Source organism: Tupaia chinensis, unplaced genomic scaffold (assembly GCF_000334495.1).
Source record: "Tupaia chinensis unplaced genomic scaffold, TupChi_1.0 Scaffold000106_1, whole genome shotgun sequence".
NCBI lineage: Eukaryota > Metazoa > Chordata > Mammalia > Scandentia > Tupaiidae > Tupaia > Tupaia belangeri.
Window position 1 is genome coordinate 1,089,441 of NW_006159570.1, and position 14,684 is coordinate 1,104,124.

The following is a 14,684-nucleotide window of genomic DNA, read 5'->3' on the forward strand; positions in this document are numbered from 1 at the left end:
AGAGGTCTGCCTTAGAATAGTCCCTCATCTGTCAGGGATAATTGATGAGAGTAACATTTGTTCTTCAGCTGCTGTGCATTTTTTTCACTTATCATTGTTTGAATCATAGTACTCAGCATTAAAAATAATAATAATAATTTTGTTTCCCTTTCTCAGCACAAGTAATACAAAATCTAAGTAGTGATTCATGGAGGATTCCATTACAATGTATTCTTATCATGCTCGGGAGAACTTTTATATTTTGCTCAAAATTGTAAATTTAAAGAAGACATTCAAGACAAGTGTATAACTTCTGGATTATTAAGCAATGTCCCTTAAATTTAACAAATGCCATTCTAATTTTAATGCTAAAAAGACTCACTTCTGAAAATTCTCAGGAAAACACTCAATTATTTCAATTTAGCTCTACTGTCAATGTTTAGTTACTAGTCAACAAAACATATTATTACATCTTTATATGTCATAAGGTACTGATTGATAGATAGGAACATTAATATGAGATTTTCTGTGTCCTAGTCTTCATTAGATAGTTCATTTTTATAGTTCTCAAAAGAAGGGCAGCAAGCCTAAAAGCACAACTCCATTTACTCCCTCAAAGGCATAGCCTCTAAAAATACATAGTAGTATGAGTAGAGTATGAAGGAAGAATAAACACACACAAAAATAATAAGAAGACTGATAACAAGAAAAAAAATCTTTAAAAAAAATAAAAAACATTTATAGAACTTAATATAAATAATGAATTCAGAATTCCCTAGTAGAATTCATCCTTAAAATATTTTTGATTCTTTTCTCTAAAGAGAACAAAACCTCAAAAATCATCAGCAGGTGAAAATTAATCAATAATAAAATCAAAGAACACTTTAAAAAAATTAATATTTGTAGAAATGCCAAATCAATAAATAAAGTGATCTCTGAGCTGATAATTGGAAATTTGAGATTCTACAATCCAAGGTCATTTTAGAATGTTTTCATTGTGTGCAATTTGAAAGATATTGCTCATACTTGTATTTTTACACTTTTGAAACACCTTATGGCATTAAATATGAAAGAACGAAAATGGTTGAGATAACTATATTTCCTTTTGAAACCTAAAGATTTAAGCTTTTTTTCTATTTATTTATTTATTTACTTCTTTTACTTTTGCTAAAGGGTGTGTGTGCTCACCAGAGAGAGACAGATAGAGAGGGAAAGTGAGAAATCACGCCTCAAGAGGAATGGCCACACCACAGCCCCTTCTCTTTTGTTCTCCTCTTGGGGTTTTGGGCATACACACATGCTGCGGGCATATTTTTTCAAGTCACTGGGTCTGGGACTCAAACAGGAAGTCTGCCATATGGGATCCAGCTGTCTTTACCTTCATGTCACCTACTGGCCCTAAGCTGAATGTATAAAAGAAAATGAAATTTAAAAAAATATTTTAAAAAAGTCTTCTTATTATAGCAATGCATTCAATACTCTCCCAGTAATGTAGCATGCTGCTGGATTGTATGCATAACTCAAACTGGAATATGGAAAATGTCCTTAAAAATTTAGGTACACAGATACTCACACATCTTAATCAAAACATTTGGCTAAAATATATTCTAGACTGCCTATTTCTCTAATATGCATATAAATCTAAAATGCACATTGTTTTCTTAGAATACTTGATAAATATAAAGACTAAAATTTCCTTAGGAAATCATAAAAGAATAAACATTTAAGGGTGGAAGATTCAATAGTTGTGCTTTTAAAAAATAATGAAGAGTTTTTTTTCATTTTTATATGAATAAAAATGACAATAAACAAATTACTACCATCATTCGATATATACACCACCTTGAGTTTATACATTATATGTTACACATAACACAACATGCATGTGTGTTCATGTTTCTTAAAGGGGAATCCAACATACAAGTAGCTACCACTAAACTAACAAAGTTCTTTTAGTCAGTTAAGACAAAATTCCTTTTCAAGTGAATATTAGTGTTTTGATAACAAATCTTTAGTTTCTAGATTCTCAAGTAAATTAAAACAATATTTAAGATCAAGATAACCCATGTAATGTGGTATGGTTTTGTACTACTAATTGTCAAAGGCCAAAGATAGAAATAGAAATGTAAGTGTAGACTGTAACTATTAACATGAAGGGACCCCACTACATAACCCAAGTTTTCTTGATTCTTAAGGGAAGGCGTGACAGAACTGAATTATCACATTACCAATCTTAGTAATCATTATAATACATACATTGATCTACTGATCTAAAATTCAGGAAAACAAACAAACAAACAAACAAAAACACCAAATCCAACAAAACCATTATTCATTAAAGTGATCTTATTAACTTGTAGATAAGTTATTGGTTCTATAATTGTGTTCAGATCTAGTTTATAAATTTGTTTCAGTTTTATAGCTATACAATTATATAAGAACAAGAAGCATAAAATGTGTGAAAAGTATAAGTGAGTGTTTTATGTACATTACACTGTCAAGTCAAAGCCACGGAGACCTTCAAAGGTGGGCTGAACATTTCTCAATGTGAACAAATACTGCTCCAAACTTCTCAAAGCGGCCCTCATCACTTCATCTGGTGCTCAGAGTGGCTCTGCAAGGCTAACCTCATTTCCAAGACTGAACAAATATGGCAGAGATAGGTTACCTGGCCTGCTTGTGATTGTTACGCTACAGGCTTTGGCAAAACTATTTTCTATGCACTTAAAGAATAGTGCTTTTTCTATAATGCCAAACTAAATATACCAGAGAATTTGAACTACAATTTTAAAGCTTAAAAAAAAAAAAAAAAGTAAAGAAGACCATCTGAATTTGCTCTTTTTTTTAAGAGAAGTGTGAGAGATAGCACTAGTCATATACGTACAGGTTTTCACAAGCCAGAAAGCACCCAGTGAAACTGGAGAAGAGATCGGCTGGTTTGTCAGCTGAGGAAGAAATGAACCCTGCCAACTCCAGTGCCAACTTCCCTGTGCACCTGCGGTTAACCACTGATGTCACGAGTGGCTAAAAATGGAGTGGCATTCCTTCAAGAAGAAAGCCAAAATGAAATATCTGAAGACCAACCAGTCCTGAAACCTGACCAGGAGACTTTGAACCAGAGCTAACAAGAGCCAACAGCCCTAGCTTGTCCTCACCATAATACACAGTATGGTTTTCTTCATTCACCAGCAGTTCTAAGTCACCTTGAGAGATTAAGGTGTTTTTTATGTCAAATATTGCTATAAACCAAGTGCAGGTTCTAGACTATACATAAAGGTATAAACAGTACAGTTATAATTGAAAATATATAGTGTCAGGAAAAGGCACCTTTGAAGAAGTGAATTCAATGTTTAATTAATGCCCATTATGTGTAAGGCACTGTTCTTTTTTTTTTTTTTGGATAGACTTTTGCTATAGGGCGTGTGTGCTCGCCAGACAGACAGAGAGAGACATTAGAGACAGAAAGTGAGAAATCACCTCCCAGGGGGGATGGTCACGCCGCAATCCCTTCTCCTCCATTCTCCTCTCGGGATCTTGGGCACGCACGCACATGCACCCGGCGTGAGTTTTAAGCCACCGGGTCCATGACGCGATCCATGGTCGACTACGTGTCCAGTGACATAGCCATTACGCTAACTGCTGGTTCCCTAAGGCACTGTTCTTGACCAAAATTAGAATAGAGATTCCTTGCCCACTCTAAGGTTATCTTATAGACATTTACAATCTTATATAGGCAAATGATTACTACTAATACAATAAAGGCTATGACTAATATAAAAATTATATGAATGAAAAAAATGGTACCAAAATTTTGAGTTTGGGGACACATGAAAGTGAAGCTCTAGATAGGCTTATGGATTTACATGAACATTTAAAAAAAAAACTTCAGATGAATTTGTTTTCACTCCCTGGTGTCCACACTCTGCAGTAGTTTGTATCTCAGTTTGAAATGAGTTGAAGGAGCTGAGGAAAAAAATTATAATTAGGTACAATTATGTATAATCCATAGGATGGGAGACCAGAGAAGCAAAAGGAGGGAAGTGAAGTGTGAGAAAATGAGCAAACAGAGAACCAAGATTTGAGGCTAAGAGACTAGAAAAAAGGAAGTGACAAAAACTGAGAAATGAACATGGAAGGATGAAGAGGTCAATGTTCTGGTGGCAACGGAAAAAGTTTGCATTTGAGGTTTATGAGAAGGGTATGCCCAGGAAATCAGGCCAGCTTACAATCACAAAAGACACTGCTGTCTGGGAGATAGATCAGGGTTAACCATCTCCACATAAAAACAGCTAGAATAATGAGACCAATGAGGCTAACAGGACATTTATAGGGTGGAAAAATCAAAGTGAAAAAAAAAGATATTGGAAAAATAAATGCAAAGATAGAGGCAAAAGAAGTCTTCATGGGGGAGATATAATGAAGCTATAAAGAAAACAAGCAAGGTCAACAGCATTCGGGCTGAAGAGAATGAGCAGACTGAAGACCGAGGATTTACCCTGAAACTAACTTCGGGGTCTCTCTGCACAGGCTCCCTCCAAGGACATAGCAATGTGTTCACCTACTTATATGTTTTTAAGGAATAAAGTCTTTTAACTGAAATTGGCTAGGTCGTCCGTTGCTTTCCTCTCTGACTTCCCCTCCATCACGGTGCCTGCTCTCATTACTGTAGCGATGAGTGAGCATTATTCAGACAGTCCTAAGGAGGGCTTTGGTTGGGGATATACTAGCTGCCAGCCTTACGGATATGTCTATGTGAGTTACAGTCACTTTTGAATATGGCTTAGTAATCAGTAGAGTCCTAGGACAGGAGTTACTTCCAGGAGTATTTTACATCCTTCTGTACTGATCTACCTGCAGTCATGACTTTAGGAGCAAGGACTGGATCACAGCACATCCTGCAGAGCTCAGGGCGGGGAACGTGTGAACAGTGAAGGAGAAACAAAGTCTGAAATATATGGAGGCATAAATTCACCTGTACAAAAAATCCTTCCAATCATCAGACACAAAACATTTAAAATAAAGGATGTTTTTCCTTATATCAGGCATAGGACAGGAATTCTCTACTGTCCGTTTAACAATTAAAAACATTTCCAAGGGCCAGCAGATGGAATAGTAGTTATGTTTCTGGACTCACACATGGCTGACTGCAGTCTGAGTCTTGGACATGGTAGCTTGAAAATCACACTAGGTGCATGTGCACGCATGCCCAATGGAAAAGGAGTTGTGATGTGGCCTTCCCTCTGAGGAGTGATTTCTCACTTTCCTTCTCTCTCTCTCCAGCAAGTGCATGCACCTCCATGGCAAAAACCTCTTTTAAGAAAGCCCCACCTCTGAAAAATGTGTTTTGATATAAAATAGAATTTATCAGCACGTCTACATTTGTAGGACACAAACTTGTAGGAGTACTACAGACAAGTCTGTGTGAGGAAGTACATGTTTTGCACATCTCAACATAAAAATAAAAACATTATAGCTAAGTATTTGAGGAAAATCTGAACCATCTTTACATACTACGTTTCAAAATTATATTAGCAAGTATTCTTGTCATACAAAGGTAATCAAACCATACACAGTAAAAAAACAGTAAGTAATATGACGATGCACTAGGCAGTAAACAGAAATATATTTTTAAATTGTGCGATGTTTGTAATATTTGGCAGCTTTTAAAATATGTAATTGTGTGAGTTATGTTTTTCATTATAACCATTTACTTTTGCACTTAATTTTACATTCACAATCTTTGAGTATCCTATTTTTTCTCTCTCTTTTTCTTTTTTTTTAAAGTTTTTGTTACAGAGGATGTGTGCTCATGGAGACACAGAGAAAGAGAAAAAGTAAGAAGTCCCCCCCGGGAGGGATGGCCACAACACAATCTTCTCTTATCTATTCTCCTCTCAGGATTTTGAGCACATATGCACACGTAAACCGTGTGATTTGCGGTCTGGTCCAGGACTCAGACAGGGGAGTCAGCCATATGGGATCCAGAGCCTTAACTTCCATACCTCCTACTGGAGTATTCTTAATCATTTTTTAAACGGCACAGGGTTTATGCACACACAAGAAAGAGAAATAAAGAGAAAGCACCCCCAAGTCATGCCACAACCCCCTCTCCTCCAATTATCCATTTTGTCAAGCTCCTAGGCATGTGACTATATGCCTGTTATATTTTCTAAGCTGTGGGACTGGGACTTAAACACCAGTTGGCCATGTGAAATCCAGCTTCTTTGATGCAGAGGTCAACCTTTAAACCACAGGACAGGCTGATTATTCTTAAAGAGCATGCCTATATTTTATGAGTTTCAGATTACACAAAATCTGGGTCTACCTCCAATTTTATTTTGTCTATTTATTTATTTGTTTATTTATTTATTTATTTTTGGAGAGGTTTTTGCTACAGGGCATGTGCACTCGCCAGAGAGAAAGAGAAGAGAGACAGAAAGCAAGAAAACACTCCTCAGGGAGGACGGCCACGCCACAGTCCCTTCTCCTCCATTCTCCTCTTGGGATCTTGGGCATGCACGCACACGCACCCAGTGTGAGTTTAAGCCACTGGGTCCAGGACTTGAACCCCAGTCAACTACATGGGAGTACAACGCTAACTGTCACCACGCTAACTGCTGGTCCCATCTATCCCCAATTTTAGATCTTGGTTTCAAGAGAACAGTATCAATAGAATAGTAGAGACAGAATTCAGGTTGTAATAGATTAAAGAGAATTAAAACTTTTAAGGAAACAGACTTCAGATAATTAGAAAAAGAAAACCATAAGCTGGAAAAAATTGCAATATATTTAACTAATAACAGATCAATATTCCAGATATTAAAAAACAAAACAAAATGAAACAAAACCTCGACAGTTCAAGTCCTGGAACGAGTAGCTTGTAAATCATGTTGTCTGTTTACCTGTGTTGCTTAAAATCTCAAGAGTATCTGGGAGAAGGGACTGTGGTGTGGCCATCCACCCTGGGAGGTGATTTTTTTTTTCTTTTCCCTCCCTCTCTCTGTCTCCAGCAAATACACAAACCTTATAACAAAAACCTTAAAAAATAAAAAGTTAACTCCTAAGAATTAGAAAAAAACCCAACAAGCCAATAAACAAATTGAAAAATGGACTAAGACATTAACAAAAAAATATATCAAAGAAACATGAATGACTCAATCTTTAAACGTAAAAGAAACTTAATCTCACTATAAATAAGGCTAATAAGTATATAGATGAGCAGTCTTGCAAAAGTTAATGTAAAATGCATATTATGAAAAAAATTATGGATGGATTTCAAAGACTTTTTGCAGAAAAATAAACTCCTACTTTAATGAACATTTTGGAGTCCCCTCATATAAAACTATAAGATTGTTTTTTCATTCCCGACAGATTGGCAAGACACTTTAGGTCTGATACTACAAAGTTCTGTTGATGTTGCAGAGCAATAGGAACTTTCATCAGCTGTGAGAACAAGTATAAATTGGAACCACCACTTTGAAAACATGTTGGCAATACCAAACCGAGTTAAAGATGGCCAGCCTTGTGAAACTGCAATACCTGTCCCAATAAAAAACCTGCAAAAATCCCTATACATTGTCTTATAATAGAAATAGCAAACAATAACAATAACCATAGAAACAATCCAAACGGTTTTTAACATGAGGGGACCTTTAACAGTTTATAAGGAATGGAATTAAAGTATAAGTTTATTTTGGTACAAAAATATAAAATCCATGAATTTTTAAAAAATAATTATTTAACTTTATTTATTTTGAATTTGACCAGAGAGGAACAGAGAGAGAGAGAGAGAGAGAGAGAGAGAGAGAGAGCAAGTGAGAACGCCTAGTACAGGATTCAAACCGCGATTGTCCACATGGGAGTCCAGAACCCTTAGCCACCACATCACCTGCCAGCCCAGCCCCTGTGCATATTTATAATAATATGCATTTTCTATAAAATTTTTGAAGATGCTATATAGTACAATGTCTCAATAAATTGGAGTATAATTATATAATGAACGAAAAATCAGCAACGAAAATAAACATCTGCTGTCACATACTTCAATGCAGATAAATGTCAGAAATGTAACACTGAATACAAAAATCTTTCCAGGAAAGAATAAATGAAGTATGCTTTCATTTATGTGAATCAGAAACTGGGCAAAACTAAAGAACGTTATATGGGAATGTACACATTTGTATTGAAACTACATTAATAAATAATTCAATAAACCACAGGTTATTAATTAACTCTGAAACAGAGAATGCAGATTGTATTTTGGATGGGAACCACAAAATGTCTTTATTGTTCTATTTCTTATGCATAATGGTAAGCATATAAACATTCATTATAGTTTTTAAAACTCTAACCATATGTTATATGGACTCTTTTGTATGTACAATATTGCACAAAATAAAATTTATAGAAAGGATTACAAAGAGATAATAATTACTAATTTTAATAAATTATGACTCAAGAAGAAGGTGACAGTACAAGTAAGCGGCAAGCCATAAATATCTCCCTATTCAAGGTTACAAATACAATCAAAGGGTAGCAACAATTTTGTTTAAATTCTTTCTTAATGGAACTATAAATGATCACTAGGTAATACTGAATACTTAATGTCATATTCTTGTACTTTCTAGTAGCATGGATTTACAAGTGAAGTTGTATATTCCAGGATCATCAAAAAATTCTTACACTATATCCTTGAGAATCTTCGTGCTCTCTTTCAGACAGTGAGTTCCAAATCCTGAGGCTGCCAACAGTCAGCGACAGAGCCATGAAATTCAGGGTCAAGTAGCAGGTCTACAGTTTTTCAAGTGTAATTCTTACTCCTAAATAGATGAAAGCATCATTTGACATATAATTCCATACAACTGCCTAACATAGCATTACTACTAGCACTGAAGAAAATGCTATACCAAGCAGCTCAGGATACACATAACCATCGGCTGTAGAAACTTCTCTATCGACCTTAAGTCATGTTTAGGACTAACTTTTCCTCCAGTTTGGAAGCAGTGAGAAGTAGCTGTGTGTAGAACAAAGACTCAAATCTGAAGCAGTCTTGGCTATTTCACTTAACAAACTTGTGAGTTACTACTTTCATGAGACCATTGGAAATTTAAACACTGACTAGATGCATGCTGATATTAAGAAATGATATTATTAATTAATAATTATGCTCTTAAAAAGAACAAGTCCTTACTTTATAGAAATACATCTTGAAAGATTTGCAGATAAAACTACGTCAGCATTTTGCTCAAAATAATAAAAGGAAAGGGGAGTAAAAGGTAATAAAGACCGAGCAAAATTGGTCAAGACACACTATTGTCATTGTGTGATGGACACATGGGTACTGCAATCTTCTGCTTTTTTTTAATGTTTGAAGTTTTACATAACAAAAAAATGCAGAGACACACTCACACACATCCCTCTTATATATTTTTTCCCCTCTAGTCTAATACTTTAAAATTACATTGTCTTCTAGACTTGTTATTTCTTCCTTCTTCCATGACAGCCCCTCCCATTTCCAATCCCTGCTTCACACTCCAGCCAGAGTAATTTGTTTCCTAAATGGGGTTTCAATGACTTTCAGTGACTCCTCTCAGCCTGCAGAGTAAAAGCTCAAGCGGGTTAAGGGCTCACATCACTACCTCTCCAAGGATTTCTCAGTTTTTCTTCCTCTCCTGCTTCTTTTAACCCACTCTGATTCACTAGAACAGCCATGCTCTTATATGGGTCTCTGAGGCCTGGCATACCCCATACTCTTTAGTTGACTAACTTATACTTACCCTCAGATCTCACTCGAGGCCTCCCTGTTCTCTACAAACTCACCTTTCAAACATCCTTCTTGTCCCTCCTCTGTACCATCCCAGCATGTCTACATGTCCAGGCTACAATTCCTTGGCTTAAAAACATGGCAGGTTCACCTATGCATCATCAGTATATGCAGCATGAATAAAGCCCTCAGTGAATAGTTGCACAATTAGGAAATAATCTTGTTCTCTCGAATTTCCTTAGCCTGTTCAGCAAAGAAACGAAGACCTGACCAAATTCTGGTCAAAACAGATGGAGTAATTGATAACAATCTTAATAATGTAATAAGAGGAAGAGGAAAAGAGTTCATATGTATTAGTTCTATTTGCCAGTTATTATTCTTAATATTAATTCCTTTAATAAGAAAACTTAACCAGACTGTTGATAAGGAAGGTTTTGTAAAGGACAGTGAGGTCTCAGGTAAGATCTGTGGGAAAGTTTCCATTCCAGAATTACTAAATGGGAATTTTTTGGGACAGGGACCAAGAAACTTCTTTCTGTGGGGGTGGGTAGGACATTGAATGCATGTACTCACCAGAAAGAGAGACAGAGAGTGACAGAGAGAGAGGGAAAATAAGAAAGCACCCCTCTTCTCATGGGAGACAGTCACACCACAATCCCTTCTCCATTCTCCTTTTGGGATTTTGGGTGTGCACACACATGTGTCTGTTCTGTTTCTCAAGCCATCAGGCCTGGAACTTAAACCATGTACTTGGCCATATGGGGTCCAGCCACCTTATAAGATCTTTGTTTATCCCCTCATAGGCCAGGTGTGCTCACCAGAGACAGAGAGACAGTGAGAGAGAAAGTGAGAAATCACCCCCAGGGGGATGGCCATACCCCATTCCCTTCTTCTCCATTCTCCTCCAGGGATTCTGGGCACACACACACACATGCTCGGCATGATTTTCAAGCTGCCAGTTCTGAGTCTCGAACCCCATTCACCCACATAGGAGTTTGGTGCCTTAATCACTACACACCTGCTGTCCCCCAAAATCTATTTTTATATGTGCCTGATACATTTCTGATTTTAAGTCACCTTTAGGATTAACTGGTCTAGCAGCACATTGCAAAAGAAAATGAACATGGTAACATATACTTTTTTTTCCAATTTGAAGTTCATTATTACAAAATACATATTTCATAATAATAATAATAATGTAGGTTGGATCAATGATACTTGTTTCTCAGCCAACAAATGGGACAATTATTGAACTAAGTTTGACAATTTAGGCAGCTTCACAGCAATAGTCTTTTGCTGATACCTAACTGTGACATTACCAGAGAAATTGTTTCAGGTAAAAGATGGCTGGTCAGCTTTATAACCAACTACAGATAAAACTGCTAAACTTACCTAAAGTAAATTTAGTAATTAATCATTTATTAAAGTAATCTGTTGAATAATTAAAGTTAGAATTTGACAATGAATTCTATTGCAACAAGGAATAGTGTCCTGCTAAATGATTACTCTACCTAAAGACCTGAGAAATTAAAATTCAATGTATTTTTAATTCTAAAGTAAATATTGTCACTTACCAAACTAAATCCAAGTTCTGAACAAAACAAGTCAATTTCAAGAAAAAAATCTCCTTTCCTTCCACTATTCTAAATCCTCATGATATAAACTACAAGGAGGTAACAGGATGCAACAATTGGCCGTGGGAGTCAGCCATTACATCTACACACCAATAAAAGGGCGCGTGTGTATGTGTGCCCAGAATCTCAAGAGGAGAATGAATGGAGGAAGAGATTGCAGCATGTCCATTCCCCCCAATGGGGTGATTTATCACTTTCCTTCTCTCTCTCTCTGTCTCTCTCCATCAAGTGCAAGTGCTCTATGGGGAAAAAAAGGAATTATAGAGTACCACAAAGCATTCTCTTTCAAGTACATTCTTCAGATGAGTGTCCCACAGCCTCTCATTTTCTTGTTACCTACAGCTTGACTATTATTTATGTTATTTTAACTTGAGAATAGAGAATATGTTTTAATATATGTGGTTTTGCATAAGACCAGTATTTAAGATACCAGGGGGGTTAATTTAGGAAACATTATTCTAATTACAAAAGTTCATACTTGGAATAAAGATGAACAAATGCCCTACTTAAGTAATACGAAAAGGAGTTCCATTCATAATGTGTGTAGGGAGTTCTACAGGCCTGCTAATCAAAGTGTGATGCCACAGATCAGCACCACTGGCATCCCCAACACTGGAACATGTTAGAAATGCAGAAACTTGGGCCTCATCCCAGACTTACTAAATCAAAATCTGCAATATTAACAAGATTCCTGGAGCATCCACATAAAAAGCGGTACTTTGTGATGCACCAGCAGATGGCATAATGGTTATATTGCTGGACTCCCACGTAGCCCACCATGGTTTGAGTCCTGAACCTGGCAGTTTAAAACTCATGCTGGCAGGTGGTGTCATGGTTAAAGGTGCTGGACTCCCACATGGCTGACTATGGTTTGACTCCCAGACCTGCTGGAGGCTTGCTTTCTCTCTCTCTCTCTTTCTCACTCACTCTCCCCCTCTCTGATCAAATTAAAATAAATAAATAAATAAATAAAGTTAAATAAAATGATTCTTTAAAAAAAAAAAAACTTATGTTGGGAGCATGTGTGTGTATATCCAAGATCCTGAGAAAATGGAGGAGAAGGGACTGTGATGTGGCCATCTCCCCTGGGGGGTGATTTCTTTCTGTGTCTCTATGGTGAGCACTTGCATCCTATAGCAAAAAATCTCTCTTTAAATCATTTGAGTCCCCTGAAATCACAGATAATGACATATCTGAACTTGGGGAATCAGGCCCAGAGCAGGGCTGTCCAGCAGGACTTTCTGCAGTGATGGAAACATTCTATGATGTGTGGTCAAACACAGTAGTCATTGGTCACATGAACACTTGAAATGTTGCTCTGGGAACTGAGGAACAGAATGATGAATTTTAAATTTTAATTAATTTTAGTTTGTATTTAAACGGCACTATGTGGCTATTAGTGCAGGTCTAGAAACTATATATAATATAAAATCCCTTCTAGCTCCAAAATATTATCATTCTAGATACAGAAACATTATTTACAAAATTGAATTTATGATAGGATTTCAAACAAGTATTTTTTGAACAAATACTGTATGTACTAAGGTTTTATCAATAAATAAGACAAACCAAAATGTTTTTCCTCCTGGCTTACAGTTTCCAGGGAAAGAAAGTCAATAAAATGGGACAGCTGATAGCACAGTAGTTAAGGCAGCAGGATCCTATATGGCTGACTAAACAGTTGTAGTCCTGGACCCAGCAGCTTGAAAAATATACCATGCAGGTGCATGTGCATGTGCATGTGCATGCTCAAAATCCCTAGAGTTGAGAAGGGGTTGAAGAGTGACCATCCTCCCACCCCAAGATGCTTTGTCACACTCCTTCCCTCTCTCCCTCTCCCATCTATCTTCAGCAAGTGCAAGCATCTTCTAACTAACTAACTAAATAAAACATTATTAGAAGATAATAAGGCCATGAGGAAGCATATTGAGAGATAAATAATGGCATGGTGATGAGGGTTGGTGGCATGGGGTGATGAGAGGCCACAAGGAAAACTGACCTCTGAGTAATGACTTGAGGTAGACAGATGTCAGGCATGTAGATATTTGGTAAAAGAATGCATTAGAGAGTAAATGTTACTACTGAAGTCCTACTACCAGCAATAGCCTGATGAGTGAGGACTAAGCATCCAAAGTAACTTGTTTGGAGTGAGCAATGGCAAGAATAATAAAGACGGGGTCATAGAAGTCAGAAAGGAATCAGCTGTAGGGGGGAAGAAAGCAATGGAATATGTTGAGATCATTGGTCTTTACACTGTGGAGCCATTTACATTTCTAAATGATCCCTCTGGCTTCACTCTTGACATCATTCTGCAAAGGTCCCAGGGCAAAAGCAAGGCGAATCGTTAGAATTTATTCCTGGATTTCTGATGAAAAATGACGGTGGCTAGGTTGACAGTGGTAGCAGTAAGAATAGTGAGAAATGGTTCCATTCTGATTATATTTAAAACGTAGTACTTACCTGTGAAATATAAGTCATCCATGGAATATAAGAATGTGTGGTGTGAGAGCAAGAGAAAAGTTGAAGTTGATTCCAAAGTTTTGCTCTAAGCAACTGGAAAAAGGAAATATCCATCAACTTAGATGGTGGAAACTATTGGGTGGAAAAGTTTTACGGAGAAACAAAAAGAGCTGAGTTTTTGGCATGTCAAATTTCAGGTGGTCTATTATACATCCAAGTGGAGGTATATTATTAAGATGAACAAAATTGTCTATAGTTCAGTGAAGTAGCCTGAGCTAGAGATACAGATTAGGAAATCAGTGGCACATTAACAATACTTACCAGAAACTGGATATAAGACCATGACAGCAATGAGCATCAACAGAGAAAACAAGAGGACCAAGATTTTTAAGAGTTCAAAGTTAAGAAATAACTCAGAAGGGGACACACTAAGAACTAATCATAACAGAAATACCTAGTGTGGAAGGAAGAAAACCAAGAGACTATGGTGTCCTTGATACCAACTGAAGAGGAGGAAGGAATTAATTTTGTCAAATACTGTTGAGAAATCAAGTAATATAAGAATGGAAAACCAACCACTGGATTAAATAATACGAAGACTAGTGGTGGTTTTTACAAAGCAGTTACAGAGGATGGGCAGAGGCCAAGTTTGACAGAAGTTGGTTTAAGGACAACAGGAAGAGGGGAAATTAGAGATAGGAAGTATAGGTAATTTTTGCCAAGAATTAGACTACAAGGGGACCGGAGAAAAAGAACTAACTGCCAGGGAAAATGGAGTCAGCCATACAAGCATTTTGTTTTTATTTTATTGCTTTCTTTTTCCTTACATTTTTAAGGAAAAAGTGGTA

The 14,684-nt window shown here is 36.7% G+C and overlaps 1 protein-coding gene across 1 annotated transcript in view; it reads right to left on the reverse strand.

The window, feature by feature from the left end:
* The window catches only part of RNF217 (ring finger protein 217), a gene marked incomplete at its 5' end in the record, with an annotated part of 146,539 nt that overhangs the window by 104,953 nt on the left and 26,902 nt on the right, over nt 1-14,684 (reverse strand).